The sequence below is a fragment of the Felis catus genome, chromosome F2 (genome assembly GCF_018350175.1).
Source record: "Felis catus isolate Fca126 chromosome F2, F.catus_Fca126_mat1.0, whole genome shotgun sequence".
NCBI lineage: Eukaryota > Metazoa > Chordata > Mammalia > Carnivora > Felidae > Felis > Felis catus.
This window is the reverse complement of record NC_058385.1, coordinates 46,757,331-46,771,770: the sequence shown is the minus strand read 5'-3', so window position 1 is coordinate 46,771,770 and position 14,440 is coordinate 46,757,331. Positions and strand designations below refer to the sequence as shown.

The 14,440-nt window shown below is 43.9% G+C and overlaps 1 pseudogene; it reads left to right on the top strand.

Moving 5' to 3' along the window:
* The window catches only part of LOC123383062, a 33,633-nt pseudogene extending 29,251 nt beyond the window's left edge, over positions 1 to 4,382 (top strand).
* Positions 4,383 to 14,440: the final 10,058 nt, after the last annotated feature.

The window sequence follows — 14,440 nt, the reverse complement described above, 5'->3', positions numbered from 1 at the left end:
AAGATCAAAATCCAGGATAATATGAGGTTTATGAGAAATGCTAAACAAAAGGCTTTTTACAAGCCATATTTAGATTAAAACCACCAACGAGATAAGACTATGATCAATTCAGGCACCTGGGTGGCTCAGTTGGTTAAGCGTCCAACTCTTGATTTCGGCTCAGGCCATGATGTCACGGTGGTGAGACGGAGCTATGTGTCAAGCTCTGTGCTGAACCTGGAGTCTTGTTAAGATTCTCTCTCTCCCTCTTCTTCCACCCCTACCCCCTCTTAAGAAAAAACAAACAAACAAACTACGATCACTTCTTGGGAGAGATATGTAACACTAACATATATAAGAACGTAAGAACATTGTATAAGACCATTACAAGAAAAATCATAATTACCGAATAACTTCCCATAATTTTTCACTATGTAAGGTGTTTCTACAAGGTGGTGCATCAGAATGTTTGTTAAAATGTGTATTCCCTGATCCCATCTTAGAGGTACTAAGCCTAAATCTCTGGGAACAGCCTGTGAATATGCATTTCTAATAGACTCTGCTTCCTCCAAGCGATTGTGATTATGCTCTAAAGATTTAAACCACTACTCTTATGGAGAGAACGATAACAGTTATAAGGAAATGACGTCCAAGATAAATGAGGAGATGATAAGAGAGTACCAGCTTCCTCAAATGGGTTTAATTCTGTAAATCTGACGGAATTCATTTAGGATAATAAAATAACTTGCAGATGTGATCATACAAACATCAACATCAATCTTTAAGCCGTCCTAGAGAATGGCAGAATCACTAGAAACTTGGAGATGGGCAAATACTGGTTGCCATTAGGCGGCAAAAAGAGGGATTTAAGAAAATATAGAATTGTCAGTTTTATATGGATTCCCAGCAAAACTTTGGAAATAACAGTGTTATTAACAGTGTTTGTAAGCACTTAAAAATGCAGTGTTGATCATTAAGAGTCAGCCAGGAGTCACTACAAATGAATCTATATGTGGCCTTTTATTTTTTTTTTTTTAATTTTTTTTTTCAACGTTTATTTATTTTTGGGACAGAGAGAGACAGAGCATGAATGGGGGAGGGGCAGAGAGAGAGGGAGACACAGAATCGGAAACAGGCTCCAGGCTCTGAGCCATCAGCCCAGAGCCCGACGCGGGGCTCGAACTCACGGACCGCGAGATCGTGACCTGGTTGAAGTCGGACGCTTAACCGACTGCGCCACCCAGGCGCCCCATGTGGCCTTTTATTTTTAACTGCATCAATCCCTTGTTGAAAATAGTCAAGTTATAAATTATAAAAAAACTACACATACTAAACTGGTCTATTTCCTTTTTCTTTTTTCTTTTCTCTTTCTTTCTTTCTTTCTTTCTTTCTTTCTTTCTTTCTTTCTTTCTTTCTGAGTCTGCTAAAACAGTGGAATGATGAAGTCAGTTTATATTGAGTTTTTCCTAGGCATTTGGCAAAGTGTCTCATGATATGCATTGAGCAAGACTGAGAAATCTGAGAAAATTGATAGAATCATTATTATTTTTTGAGAGCCCACTATATGTCAGGAACTGTGCTAAGCATTTTGTGAGTATTAATTCATTTAATACTCAACCCATCCCTATAAAGTAAAAAAAAAAAATTACACATAAGGAAACTAAGCAGAGATTGATCAGGTAATTGTCTCAGGATCATGTAACTAGGGTTTAAGGGGTCTATTCTGAGATCAAAGCTTGGGCACCTAACAATTGCACTGTATTTCAGAAGGGTGGACTTAAAACTGGGTAAAATGCCTGTACAGAAAGAGTTGATCTGTATATTCATGCCAACCTGAGGGAATCACTAATGCCTGCCATGAATCTACAAAACTGTACCAGACTTGCTCAACATTTTTATTAATGACTTGGATAAAGGATAGAAGTTGTGCTTATCAAATTTATAGATGTCAGAAAGCTAGAGAGGAGATAGCTAATGCTGTAAATGAGAGAATCATGATCTAGAATGATCTTGGCAGATGGGAATAACAGGCCAGAGCCAGCCAGAGGAAATTTAACGAGGATCCTGGTAAAATCCTAAATTCTGGCGACAAAAGTAAGTACAATGAGGAACACCCTGCTTAAGGGCATAATACAAAATGTGGAAAGCTAGGAAAATCATTAGATCCATTGATATAGTCAGTCTCCTACAGATTGAGTTCAATGTGATAAATATGCAACAATGGCCAAATGACCTCATGTACTTCTCTCACTGGCTCTCTGACCTCTACCTCTTCAAAGCTGAAACTACCCTATTTCATCTAATCTGAGATGCCATTGATTACAAGATGCACCAGGACTTAGAACCACTGAGAAGTGTGGAGGGAATGCCATCAATAGAACTAGGACACAGTGCTTTCAGATCACCTCGCACTTTTATTTTATAATCATTGAAAGAACTTTTTGAACTTTAATAGCTCTTTGAGGCAGATGTAGGGGGGTTGTTGCAGCTCCCAACTTACAGCTGTTAGCTCTTACCCAGGAACAGGCTTTTGGGGTTTTTGTTGTTGTTGTTGTTGTTGTTGTTGTTGTTTTAATTCTCAAGTTAGTTAACGTACAGTGTAGTCTTGGCTTCAGGAGGTTTTTAAGGACACCAGAAAGACACCCATGGAGCCAGAGAGGGGGATTCATGGAATTAGAGTCTCACTAACCAGCCTCAACAGAAAGCCCCCTGCAGAAGTGTCAGCAGACTTGACTGGAGGCATAAGGGAAAAGAACCTCCAAGTGAAAGGACTTAGTCTTCCACCAAGACTCTTAGGATCACTATGAGAAAAATTCCTCATGCTGCAGGGTCTAGGACTTGGGATGATTTCCAGATGAGAATCCACAAGTGACCATGGACTTGGCTATTTCTTCCAAAATTGTTCAGCAGATTACTTCCATCAGTGTAGAGCCAGGAGTGCAGGTTGAAGTCACTATTGCTGATGCTGAAATTAGCTTTTTGAATTAGTCGATTATGAGTTACTAAGAAAGAGGCTTAATAGATTTTATCACATCAATTGTGCCTAGCACAGAAGGAAAATATAAGAGAAATAAATAGGTTAAACTATTCTCCCAAATGTCTCCTTTGGAGTCCGATCTTCTGAAATGCGTTGCACTTCAAAGTTGGGGTATATATGTCTTGTTTTTCCAAGCACAATTGTCCTCTGTGCCACCAGGAACATCAGTGAGGCAGCATTTATTTAAATGGTTCCTTCAAGGATTATCTTCAAGCCAATGGCTCCACCCTCTACCCCCCACTTTAATACAGGTTCTTTATCTTTTTAGAAGGTGTCAGCAGAGGATTTCAGAAAACAACCGGGATTTTATTACTTCCTGAAATGGTCCTTAAATTGTTTGTTGAATGAAAAGTTGATGAGTTGCTGTTGTCCATTTGTGCCATTAGAAATATAAAGCAGGTTGGTGCATGTGCAGGCAGCTGGTGCTACATCATGTCTGGTGCAGCAATTATAGAATACCATGGATCAGAAGATGCATCTTAATTTCAGAGATGTTGAATGTGACAAGATGCGTATCTAAGAATCAATAAATTTCGGTAATTATGTTGTACCTGCAGGTTGGACCTCTTCCAAACTTTGGGATCTGTACTGTCCCGTGACAAGGGAAATTCAAAAGACTCTTACATTCATGAATTTAATAGTCACAGTTGTGCCTACTTGGTGCAACTTAATCTAATAACCCATCATTTTGCTAAGAGAAGAAGTTGAATCCTCAGCTTCGAGGCAGGGGCATAAGTCAGTTACCCAGGTGGAGAGTGACTTTGGGTGACAATCAGTAGCCCACCTCAGTGTTCCTTCCCAGTCCTTTGCACCTCATGGAATGGGCAGTAATCATCACATACTCAACGACGATCTTTCTTGAAACGTGTGGTGATGAAGCTGGGATTTCCAGATAACAGGATGCCTCTCATAAATATTACAGTGAAAAGCAAAAAAATTGAACTCAGGCTGACTTGGGTTCTATTCTGACACTTACTGGATGTATGATCTTGGCTGAGCTCATCTTGCTAAGCTTCAATGTCCCTGCTGGTACAATACCCCATTGGTATCATCATAATTATCATTATTAAATAAGGTAACATATGGAAAATGCTGAACGTTGTGCCTGGCACATACAGTGAATGAACAATAAGTGGTGTATCAGAATGAATTTCAGATGGATCAAAGATTTAAATGTAAAAAGTGAAATAATAAAAATAGTTGAAGATGATGTGGGAGATGGTTTTTATAATGTCGGAATGGAGAAGCCTTTTCTAAATAGGATATATGTGAAGGAGGAGAAGGAGCAGAAAAAAAAGCCAAAAATGAAAAGATGGATACATTTGACCACTCAGAAAAGAAAACTTTCTACACAGAAAAATATACCACAAACAGGGACACCTGGGTGGCTCAGTCGGTTAAGCATCCGGCTTCCGCTCAGGTCACGATCTCGTGGCTGGTGAGTTCAAGCCCCGTGTTGGGCTCTGTGCTGACAGCTTAGAGCCTGGAGCCTGCTTCGGATTCTGCGTCTCCCTCTCTCTCTGCCCCTCCCCCACCCTCTCTCTCAAAAACAAACATTAAAAAAAAAATTGTTTAAATACCATAAACAAAGGAAAGAGCCAAATGACCAACTGGAAAAAAGTAGTTGTGCCATATAGCACAAAGGGTTAATTTCCTTAATATATAAAGATCTTCTAATTAAGTAGAAAAGTCAGAACTACAACAGGCTATTTGGTTTCTGCACCCTTCCTCTAATAGTGTGTTTTACTCACCTGTCAGGACCCCTGCCCACCACCAAGGACAGGTTCTTCTTCATACTGCTGCTCTTCACCTTGGACTCCCTTTCTTGCCTCCTTCTAGAAATCCCCACTGAATGTAAGCCCACTGAGGAAGGAAAGCCTTGCCCCTCCGCTGGCCCCAGGACCTCCCCCTAGCTTCCAGGTTCTGAAGACACTAGATTGGCTCTCCCCAGTGAGGGCTGAGCTCCAATTAGGATAGAGTTTAAACTTTTGTTTTGTTTTGGGGTGCCCGGGGAGGGGGGCCTCAGTCGGTTAAGCATTCAACTCTTGGTTTCAGCTCAGGTCACGATCTCTCCGTTCATGAGTTCAAGCTCCATATCAGGCTCCATGCTAGCTGTGCGGAGCCTGCTTGGGATTCTCTCTCTCAGCTCCTCCCCCACTCATGCTGTCTGTCTGTCTGTCTCTCTCTCTCTCAAAATATATAAATAAAACTTAAAATGTGTTTTGTTTTGTTTTGATATAGTATTGCGATCATACTCAGGGAGCAATACTCTGGAATATTCTGCATTGATCAACTCACATTCCTTTCTTAGATAAAGGGCAGTGCATTGAAAGGAAGGCAGTCATCTGGGGGTAGGAATGAAAACTATGTCATTCAACAAGCAAGGAACTAAGGATGTTAGGGTTTGGGGGAAGCTGCTTCAAGGAAACACAACTGTCCTTGAACAGGTGAGGGGCTGTCTGTCCTAGGAGGTAGGTTAGGCTTGCTGGGTATAGTAACTAACTGAAGGCAGAACTCAGGGCAAAGGGTAGAAGTCACGGGAGAGGATTCAATAAACTTCAGAACAATTAGAGCTTGCTAAAAATGAAATGAATGCCTTCTAAGGGAATGACCTCTTTGTAGCTAGACATATATAAGCAAATCGTGGATGACAGACTTTTGAGGGAGAAATCCTTTTCAGAGAGACTACCACTGGCCAACCTAATACCTGTCTCTGTCTCTCTCATACACACACACACACACACACACACACACACACACATCCTCTGCCTCCCCTCTGCACTTTATTTTTTCTCCATAGCATATAGCAACACCCAACATCCTATATATTTTACTTTTTTATCTTGCTTACTGTTAATCTTCCTCAGCTAGAATAGAATCTCTTGGAGATGAAGAATTTGGTCCATTCTGTTTGTTGCTATAACCCCGTTATTTGGGACATGCTTGGCACATAGCAGGTGGTCATTGCTGAATGAATGAATGAATGAATGAATGGTCATTGTAGGAGACGCTGCCTGGGGTGAGTAGAGGGTCTGACTATCTCTGGGTGCTTTCTAGCTCTAGAATCTTGAGAGTTTATGTATCCTATGAAGTGTGCCCTGTGGTTCCAGACATTTGGAGCCACCCTTGGCTGGAGAGGCATGTGACTGACAGGATCATCAAGGCCATGTGTGAAGATTTCTAAATAGGTGCAGAATGTGTGTGGCTAGTGCAGAGCAGGGACAGGTGTGACTGTTGGGTCGGTGGGGGGAAGTCTTCAATGAAGGGAGTGATTTGAGCCATGAGCTACAGAGAGGCAGGCTTAGGTTTTGGATGGCAGCCTCAGCCTTTGAGCAAGTTACTTAATGTCTCCAAGGCTCAATTTCCTCATCTTCAAAAACCTCGTAGGATCGTTGTGAAAACGAAATGTGAGTCACTGGGCCCTAGGCCAATCGCAGAAGTTTGTTGTTCAGAAAGTGCTTGCTTCCCTTATGGTGATTCCTGTTGTGCTATTTAACTTGAGTTTTGATCGGGGGAGACTTTCTAAATAGAGATGTGTAAAGAGGACTTGCAAAGTAGAGGACAGGACCTCTGCCAAGGCTTGCGTGCAGGAAAGCAACAATTATATTGGAGCACCAAGGTCGGAAGCAGTGAGTCTAGACCCAGACTGTCTGGGTTCAGATCCTGGCCCTCACTTGCTAACTGGATGACCTTGGGTAAATTCCTTAACCTCTCTGCGCTTCAAATCTTCATCTGTAAAATGGGGCCAACAACAGTATTACAGGTCGTTGTGCGGATTGAATGAGTTACTGTACGTAAAACTTGGAACAGTGACTCAGAACGGTGACACTGTGAGCACTCTACATGTGTTTGCTTTAGGATTCTCACGTACCCTGAAGAAAGTCTACCCACATCTGTGTGGTTGAAGGGGATGAGAGAAAACATGGGAAGGCGGGAAGGTAGGGGTACACCAAATATGGGTGTCGTGGGAGTGTGAGCTCTGCCAGAACTCACATGTGTTAAGTCCGGGCCCACATTCACCGCCCAACCTATATTGCCCATCTACTTCCCACAGAAAACATCTCCCAACTGGAGATTGCTGCTTTCCATGTACGTTTCCATGCACTGCATTGTATGATCACGTATGTGTTCATATTCTGCCTCACCAACTCAGTTGTGAATTCATTGAGGAAGAAAAGAAAACACCTGTCCTAGGCCTAAGTTAATCCAGTCTCTTTTCACTATATTCTGCCATGAGTGTAAGAGGGATATGTGGGTGGATAAGAACAGCCTTGGGATCAGGCGGTCCTGCGTTTGAATCCTCGCTCTCTTACTTCCCGAATATATATCTTGCCAAATCGGTTCATCTTACTAGATCTGTTTCACTCTCTACAAAACAGAGACAGTTTTATCACCTACCTCATCGGGCTGCCGTAAAGATCGAGATGATGCGCGAAAAGCATTTAGCACAGAGCCTGTGGTCATAGTACACGTTGGGTAAGTGGTAGCTTTGATTATGCTCAAGACAAAAGAGAACAGGGCTAAACGTGGTCCTATCAGAAGCACAGTCTGTGATTTACAGTGGATTGGAGCAAAGATGGCAAGGTGAGGCCCCCACTGCGACAGTCCAGCATTGAAGTGAATTTTGATCTATTATCTTTGGTCCAGGGCACCCCACCCCCCCCCAAGGTGGAAGCACCGTTCATTTAACCCCATGAAAATGACTCTCTTGGTTTCAGTAGCAAAATGATAAATAAGTACCTGCTGTGAACTGTATCAATACCAATTTCCTGGTTGGGATATTGTGCTTCAGTAATGCAAGAAGTTGCCTTTGAGGGAAACTGGGGGGAAGGCTATATGGGATCTCTATTATGTCTTCTAACTAAATATAAATGTACAACAATCTCTTTTTTTTTTTTAATTTTTTTTTCAACGTTTTTATTTATTTTGGGGACAGAGAGAGACAGAGCATGAATGGGGGAGGGGCAGAGAGAGAGAGGGAGACACAGAATCGGAAACAGGCTCCAGGCTCTGAGCCATCAGCCCAGAGCCCGACGCGGGGCTCGGACTCACGGACCGCGAGATAGTGACCTGAGCTGAAGTCGGACGCTTAACCGACTGCGCCACCCAGGCGCCCCAACAATCTCAAAAATTATTTAAGAATAAGTACCTAAATTAAGTCTTATGTTTCACACCCACTCTTTTGTGGCCTTCTTTCTCCCTAATTCCTTTTCCATAGGTCTTGATTATCCCCGTGTCCTGCACACAACAGCACTTAAATTGAACAATATTGAGGTCCCACCAAAAATACAGTGAGAAAAAAAAATAATGGACCATAATTGAGTGTTTGGTACCTGCCAGAATGGTTCAGAATACTTTATATATAATAGCTCTTTTAATCTTTATAATAGCCCTTGAAGTTTTTATAATCCTCATCCTACAAACGAGAAAAATCAGGCTTTGAAAAATTAAGTAACTTGTTCCAGGTCGTGCCTCAGAGCCAAGACTCCAAGTTTACTGGGCTCCAAAGCCTCATTGGCCACTGTGCTTTGCAGATCTCATAAAATCTGAGAGTTCAGTCATTCAAAACAACATTTTAAGATGTATTTTTGATAACCATTGGGGTTTCCTTTATCTGTGCTCCACAGATTCTATAGACTGGCCCCCAGGAATCAAACATTAAGGAATGGCAAACCCAATCTCTCGCCTCTGTCAAGCCTTTGCCCAAATGTCTCCTTGTCCGTGAGACCTTCTGTGACCACCATATTGAATGCCTGCCACCCACCCCCCCTGCAACCTCCCCTGCACACACGTACCCCTGCTAGGTGACCACTTGTCCCGGTCTGCCAGGAACTGAAGGGGTTCCTGGGATATGGGGCTTTTCACCTTTAAAGTCAGTACAGTCCATGGAAAACCTGGAGGAGCCGGTCCCCCTACCTTTGCTAAGCCTACCTTATCTCCCTGCCCTGCAAGTCAGGCAGACATCTGGGAACAGAACATTCCAAGCAGAGACAATAGCTAGTCCAAGGCCTTGAGGCAAAACGTGCTTGGTAAATCAAAGAAAGAGCAAGGAGGTGAATGTGGCTGGAGTGGAGTAAATGGGAGAGGAAATTATGACAGAGGGTGAGGGGAGGAGGCAGATCACGTGGTACCTTATAGTTTCAGTAACCACTTCAGATTCTAATTTGATTGAGAACAGAAGCCATCGGAGCGTTCAAGAAAAGCACTAACATGCTCAGACTTACATTTAAAAAGTATCCCTGGAGCGCCTGGGCAGCTCAGTCGGTTAAGCGTCCGACTTCAGCCAGGTCACGATCTCGCGGTCTGTGAGTTCGAGCCCCGCGTCGGGCTCTGGGCTGATGGCTCAGAGCCTGGAGCCTGTTTCCGATTCTGTGTCTCCCTCTCTCTCTGCCCCTCCCCCGTTCATGGTCTGTCTCTCTCTGTCTCAAAAATAAATAAACGTTAAAAAATTAAAAAAAAAAAGTATCCCTATGTTGATAATAAATTGGGGTGGTGGGAAGGCAGGGGCAGGGTAAGGGCAGACGCGGGATGAAGAGTTTGGAGGCCATCGCAATCATCCAGGTTGAAAGATGGTGACTGGGACCAGGAGGATGGCAGTGGATAGAGTGACAAAGGGTTAGAATCAGGCTAGCTTCGAAGGCAGAGTTGGATTTGCCGATGGGTTGGACGTGCGGTATAAAAGAAAGGGGGGAGCCGACAGTCATTCTTAGGTGTTTGGCCTGAGCACCTGGTGGGAAGGAGCTGCCATGTGAAGAAGACCAAGGGGAGAGCAGGTTCCAGGGCACAAGTCAAGAGTTCAGTGTGGCAAGTGTGAGTCTGAGTCGCCTAGTAGAACACAAGTGAAATGCCATGCGCCGGTTTTAGATAGGCCAGTCTGGGGCTCCTCAGAGGGGCCAGGGACCTAGAATCAGAGCCACCACCGCCTATGGGCTCCATGCGATGTGGCGTCCTGTACGGGATCAAACAGAAACCGAACGTTACTGGAGAAACTGGCGAACCCCTAAGAGTGCAGCAGATAGTGATGTACCGAGGTCAGTTTCTTGGTTTTGACAACGTACCGTAATAATATAAAATGTTGACATTAGAAGTAACCCGGGTAAGGGATTTTGGGGGGTTCTCTGTCTTACCTTTGCAACTTTTCTGTAAATACGAAAGTATTCCAAACCAAAGAGTTGGGGGAGGGAGGGGCGGAGGGAGCTAGAGAAAATGGAGAGTGAGCCATGAAAAGGACTAGCAAACAGGGACACTTCTCTCAAGACGGTACAGTTTGTCTGTGGATGGTTGTTGGGCTTTGCTGAAATTCTGCCACTACCACTTTCAACTTTCAACGGTTTGGCAAAGACCATTTCCCTACTTTTAAAGCAAATACTCCTGGGGCGCTTGGGTGGCTCCGTCAGTTAAGCATCCGACTTTGGCTCAGGTCATAATATTGCGGTTCCTGCATTGGAGCCCCACGTTGGGCTGTGTGCTGACAGCTTGGAACCTGGAGCCTGCTTCAGATTCTGTGTCTGCTTCTCACTCTCCCCTCCCCCACTCATGCTCTTTCTCTCTCTCTCTCTCAAAAATAAATATTCTAAAAAATTAAAAATAAATAAAGCAAATACCCCTATAGAAAGTAATCCATGAATCATTGTTAGTCATTTATACTTTAGTATAAATGAGTTTATCAGATACTTTTCTGAAAGCAAGTAGAGGAAGAAGGCAGGAAGTCGGGGTTTGCTTCCTTCATAATTTAATCTAGGACTAGACATCCTGAGTGAGGCACTTTATGCATGTTTTGGTTTTGCTTTCATTCTTTATATTACCCAAGTATAAATTCATCATTCTTAAGCCTGTTTCTTTTTCTTTTTTTTTTTTTTAAATAGTTGCTTACAAAATCAGCAAAATTGGGGGCAGAAACTTATTTCTCCCTTGGTTATGAGTGCTTTTAGGAAGTTACATTTTTACTACTTTGCTTCTGGCAGTAACCCAAGGGTAATTCACTTTAGAAAACCGTATCTGAAGCCCCAGATGGCATTGCCTAGCCAGAGGATGATGGTGGGAATGGCAGTCTCTCTGAAAATTGCATGTTCTTGCCTTATCTCACTGTCACAGATCCTAAAACTTTTTACTTCTCCTGTTATTTCGGCAGAGCGTATGGGGTTCCTGGGAGTAGCAGAAAAACTCATAACAAGGTGAGAAGATCTTATATTTAAAGAAACAATTCTCTGCATCCTTTTTTTCTGAGTCACATACTATATTTGGAACTTTGTCATCCAATATTAATAAATGTCTTGTGAATGAAAGCAGTAAATATATTTTGAACTACCTGTATCTTAAATAAGAAAGTTCATAGTTCCTTAAATAAGAAAGTTCATAGTGTTGCAAACAACAAAACTTTGACTTTTCAAGGATGATGAAATCATACTTAAATGATCTTGTTTTAGTTTATCAAAGCAAAAACTTGAACTTCCAAAGGCAGAGGGAGATATATACTAGCCAATTAGGAACCATGCAATGTCTACTAAACTTTAAAATACAATTGAGTTTGGTGTGCCTGGGTGACTCAGTCGGTTAAGCATCCAACTCTTGGTTCTGGCTCAAATCATGATCTCGTGGTTTTGTGAGTTCAAGCCCTGCATCTGGCTCTGTGCTGAGTGTGGAGCCTGCTTGGGATTCTCTCCCTCCCTCTCTCCCTGCTCCTCCCCTGCCAACGCGCAAGCTCTCTCTCTCTCTCTCTCTCTCTCTCTCTCAGATATAAATAAACATTAAAAAGAGAGTACATGGGGCGCCTGGGTGGCGCAGTCGGTTAAGCGTCCGACTTCAGCCAGGTCACGATCTCGTGGTCCGTGAGCTCGAGCCCCGCGTCAGGCTCTGGGCTGATGGCTCAGAGCCTGGAGCCTGTTTCCGATTCTGTGTCTCCCTCTCTCTCTGCCCCTCCCCCGTTCATGCTCTGTCTCTCTCTGTCCCAAAAATAAATAAACGTTGAAAAAAAAATTTTTTTTTAAAAAGAAAAAAAAATCCTACCCTAGTATCCTTTTTCAATTTATAATGTTTAATGGGGCCTTTTTGATCTTTGAACGCCAAAATTCTCCTCAGCTTACAAGGCCTGTCATTGCCTTCAGGGCCAATTTATAGAAAAATGAGAACCTGCCCAAAACCTCATTAAAGAGAAACACAAAACCTTTTATGTTGATTGGATATTCAGCCTAAAATCACAGTGCTTGTGGAACCAAGGATCCTTGTGTCAAGTGTAATTTAAAATGCTGTGTGTTTACCTGGAAAGGAAAGGGGGTCCTTAGCTTGCCTTTACACACTGATCAGAAGGTTCCTTTGGCTTGGGTGGTTAGGAAGGACCCCTCTGGAAAAATGACACTTAAGCTGAGACTGAGCTTGTTTTCATTTTGCACGGGGCTCCGCGAGTTATGTAGCCAGTTCCGCTTGATATAGACTAGCGCTTTGTGGAATATTTGCTCAGGGGATGACAACAAGGAGCCAGCCGTGCAGATGGATGTGCCAGGCAGAAGGTCCAGCAAGTAGCAAGCCCTTGCAGTGGGAAAGAGCTCAGCGTGTGTAAGCTGGGCTGCCAGGGGCATCATCCACCCTGCAGCCCGCTGAAGAGCCCTCCTGGAGTTACACAGTGCACAACCTCCGCATCTGTACATGGTAGCCTTGTGTTTGAGAAACGGAAAACTCAGTGTGGATAGATCACTGTGAGGTGGAGGAGAGCCAGTGTAGACAGACTATTACAAGGGGGAGGAGAGCGGTATAACATGAGATGGAACAGTCAGGCAGGGGCCGGATCACATAGGGCCGCATAGACCGTGGTGATGAGCTTTGATTTTATTCTGAGATGAGAAGGAACCCAGGTAAGTTTTAAGCAGATAAATGACATGATCCAATTTACTTCCGAGATGTCTCCAGGTTCAGCGTAGACAATTGTTGGAGGGGGTCAAAATAAAAGCAGGGAGACTGGCTAATAGCCCAGGTCAGTGACAGTGTCATGATGGCTTGGACTTTGGTGATAGCAGCACAAAGTTAAGTGTGAGCTGATTCAGTATATATTTTAGAACCAGTAAGGAGCATTTACTGGTAGCATTCATGCCTGGTTTCTGCTGACAGCTACTAACCTTTGTTCTATGTCATAGGAAATCACTAAATTCTCAATCAAGGTCATCCCACGTGTCAAAGTTGACAGAATCCTGTCTGTTTCACCTGTTACGAGAGTGTGCAGCTGCATCACAGATCCGGGTTTATTCAATCTGGATCATAAAGCTATGGTCTTACATGAAACAAGGGATGCGGGATTTATGAACGTGTTTGGTTTGGGTTATCAAGAGTCTATTTCCTGTCAATAGGAAATGAAATCATAAAAAATAAAACTACCGATAGGACTCAACACGGGAACTGCTGTATCATAATGACCGTGTTCCCATGGTGATCTCACAAGATATGCAAACACCCGGGGCCACTTTACCGTCAGCACACGATTTAGGAGTGACATTGAGTCCGTTGGTAGATGGTAGGCGTCTGCCTGTAGCCTCAGAGGCCTGCCGACAACCAAAAACATTTACCAGAAGCAGGATGCTGGAAGCTGCCATAGTATTCCACTAACTTGAAAGCCACCCTGATGCGTGATTGTCAAAGATTTAGGAATATAAAAGAAAAGTCAAATTGAGCGCTTTGGAGGTAAGCAACTTTGGTGCCAACTCCACGCTCAACCTCAAGACCCATGGGCAGCCTAGAGGACAAAGTCACATTGGTGGACCTTGTCCTTGATTCAGGTGTCTGGTGCCTCCAGCAAATCAAGCTGCCCGCGCTTTAAAAATCTGTGGAAAGTAGCATCAGCCGTGCCACGGACTTGAACTTGAGTCAGGCCTGCTCGTCACGAGGCTCCTCTTTCCAGCGGAGCATGGTGGGTGGAGGCCTGCGACAGTGACTTCGCTTTGCTCTGAAGTTGGGACGCAGGCACAGCACACCATAAAGACAACAGGCAACATGACGGTGGAATGTTCGGGAAGAAGAAGAAAGCCTGGAAGCCAACCTGCTGTGTCCCGATTAGACTCCGGGTGGGTCGGCTCAAGCAAACGGGAGGCAGAAAGGACCTCGATCATTTTGGAAATCCGTGCTACCGACGGACAGAGGGCCGTCATCCAGAGGACAATTTTTATAGCCCGGTCCGGTGTCGGGGAGAATGCTGAGCCTTTCTGTGTAGCCATGTCCTTAGAGGAGAGCAACCGTGGCTGACGGGGCACCTTCTGATGAGAAGATTAGAAACAGAACACACAGCTCGTCCTGGCTGTGCCTCCAGCTGTGGAACCCAGGGCACGTCCCTTAAGTCGAATTTCGGTTTTTCTCCTGTGTCACCAAAGATCGCTCCTGAGTGTCCGTCCTATGTGTCGCTCGCTGCTGCAGCATTTGATACTGGTACCTGTCCCGAGCCTA